Here is a 2,929-nt window from a genome sequence, read left to right as displayed (position 1 = left end):
AGCAGCGGGGTCCCACAACCGCTGCTGTACCCGTACGTCAGGGCTCTTCCTGGGGCTCGCTTTTACGTGCGTCGTGCTTCCAACGCTGTGTCAAGGACGAGCGAAATTTGGACAGAGTGTGTGAAAAATCATAAGGGGGAGGGAGGATATCTCTGGATGAAAAGGTTGAAGACTATCAGAGGTACAATATTTACTCATCTAGCGAGAAGCTCCTGCAGCTGTTGCGCTTCCCACCAATGTAAATCAGAAGTGGAAGTGTTAGAAATGGCAGCTCTGCTAATAAAATGGATTTACAGCATTGATACAAGCTCGCATTCTACAGTATATAGTAGTATATTCTATGTATCTATCTATATCTATACAGTAGTACTAACGTGGAAGCGGTTCCCCACACCTTCAGGTAAGGCTTCCCACCCATCGCCTCGGACACACGCTCCCAGCTCCCCACGGCTTCGGCAGAGCCAGCAGCGGTCCTGCGGGAGCAGGTCAGCAGTGCCACAGAGAGCGGCGAGCAAAGAGTTCTGCAAACAGGGATTCTGCTCTCTGATTTTTCAAAGATGCTGAGAAGTTCGAAAACTTACTGAAAATCTTAGCAGTTTGAGCTTGATTAACATCACTAGAGCTGTTGAGGTTTTGACTATAACAATAAAAATCTACTATTCCATGTACTATTCCATGTCAGGTTTCAACTGAACTCTACCAAAAAGACACATTAACAGGACTTGGGTCTCTCTGGATCAAGTTCCTCCCACTGCTCAAGTGAATTTTTACTCAGATTAGCAGACAGCTTTGTCATCCTATTAACACTTAAATCATCAGCAGTATACTCATTTACAGTGCAAAATATGATCTTGCAATCAGACAAAATTCTGCCTTTAATCTGGGTACGCACAGACAAAAACAATACTAAAAACCTAGGGACTGATCCTATCATTGACAGCAACGCAACTGAGAATGCTCTCAGGTGTGCAGCAGTATCTGAATCAGTCTGAACCGTTCTTTCAAAGAGTCATAAAACTAGAAAAGGAGTCCTAAACAAATACCTCAACAAACAGGGCCGGGGGGGGGAACCAGCATATCAAAACTAAAATCACAATAATACCACTTAATGAGACAAGGATAAATTTTAATTACCATTTCAGCTGCATGGGTTGCAATCATGTCAAAAAAAAAACAAACTCAAAAGATGAGATGGAAGTAAAATTTTAGATTCACATCTTCAGTCAAGTCTCCAAAATGCAACAGATAAACTGCTTATCATTCCCTGTGACACAATGATATGTCTCAGGTGTAAGCATCAAAGGTGTGAAGCTCGTCAGCATTAAACTCAACACAGAAATCTCCCTACAGATTTCAGATGGGATACTTTTAAATTAAGAATTGCGGTATTGCTGGATTAAGGTATTGCAGTCCAAACAAACATACTTTAAAGCTGAAGTATGAGCTATTAATAAAAAAAAACCCCAACAAAACCATAACTAAGTTATTTTGTTCTCCAGTTTCAGAGATAGCACAGAGGAGAATCCCACACAAATGCCGACACAGAAGTACTCAGATACAACACAGAAGAGAGAAAACAGGCCACAAAGCCTGCCAGATATCTGCCAGAAACACACTGGTTTTCCTAAGTAGCCCACTCAATTTAATTAAAAATTACATCACTTTCACCATCTTCCATGAGAATGAGACAAATCATCCGCTACTAAACAACTTAAGTTCAAATGTCCATCTACTCTCTTTCCGTTGTATTTAGTTTGCGGAGCTGAAATGCAAGTGAAATGTACAGGGAAAAAATCTGCCAAGTAGACTGGTTAAATACACTCTATCAACTTTTGCCATGCGCTCAGAGAGCTGTTAAAAACACGTCCCTTGTAGTTCAGCACATCACAGGTACTCGAAGCAGGTCCCAAAGCTGCAGTTCTGTTCAGTTGCTTTATGTAAAATACTGCAACAGCAGCAAACAGACTATCAGCTGTCAGCTCCACTAAAATTAATTGAGGTTGGTTTTGGGGGTTTTTTTAATTATTTTTTAGGACTTAACTAGTTAGTTTTCAAGGGCAGCTTAACTCAGATAAATAAATTAGTATTCATGAGCTATACAATGCGAACTGACTCAATCTGTGTCTATCAGGACTGCCATTAACTTCATTGGGAGATGGCAGAGTCAGACTCACGTAAAACTGGTCTAGACCTTGATCAATTTAGGTCCTGTGAAAATGACAACAGCCTGGGATGACTGAAATCATCTGATGATCTACAATCCAGGCAAAATATAAGGCTCCTCCTCCCTCTCTCAGCACATTTGCTGTCAAGACACTAAATTGAAAGAGTCTGGGCCTTTTTTCCACAGCCCATCTTATTTAATGATGGTTGCAAACATCACTCCAGCTACAGCTAGCCCTCTACAAGCTTGCTTAGGTAAGTACCTTAAAAAAAGGTAATAATAATCTGGACCTCATTCAAATCATTGACATGGTAGTATATGCTGCTCCTAAGGAACAGAATGCATGCAGAGGAGCCCTCTAACCACCACTGGCCAAATACCTTCCTACAAGTTTTTCAACAACCACAAAGTTTCTCTCCAAAAACGGTTTTGCCTGCGCCACTGCTCCAGTCAGCAGATGCCCCCTTACAGCAAGGTGCAGATCCAGACTGTGCCCAGTCGATTCTCCAACTCGGAGAAATCATGCTCAAGCCCGACGCAGAGCTCACCCTTCCACTCCTTCAGGGACTTCCCAGCCTCCCTGCCCCACACTAGCATCTCCGAGTTAGTAACTTTCACAAGACTGACAATTTTCCTGTGTATCGCAGCGTCCTTCGGCGCATTTATTTGTGCAGTTTTATAAGCACCCATGAATTCTATAGCACGCCTTAGATTTGGCTAAAACGAGGCCTGGCTACAGCCGCCTTCCCTCTGCACGCCACCACT

Source organism: Phaethon lepturus, unplaced genomic scaffold (assembly GCF_000687285.1).
Source record: "Phaethon lepturus isolate BGI_N335 unplaced genomic scaffold, ASM68728v1 scaffold22194, whole genome shotgun sequence".
NCBI classification, from domain to species: Eukaryota; Metazoa; Chordata; class Aves; order Phaethontiformes; family Phaethontidae; genus Phaethon; species Phaethon lepturus.
The sequence above is the reverse complement of the archived record's forward strand: the minus strand, read 5'-3'. Positions refer to the sequence as shown.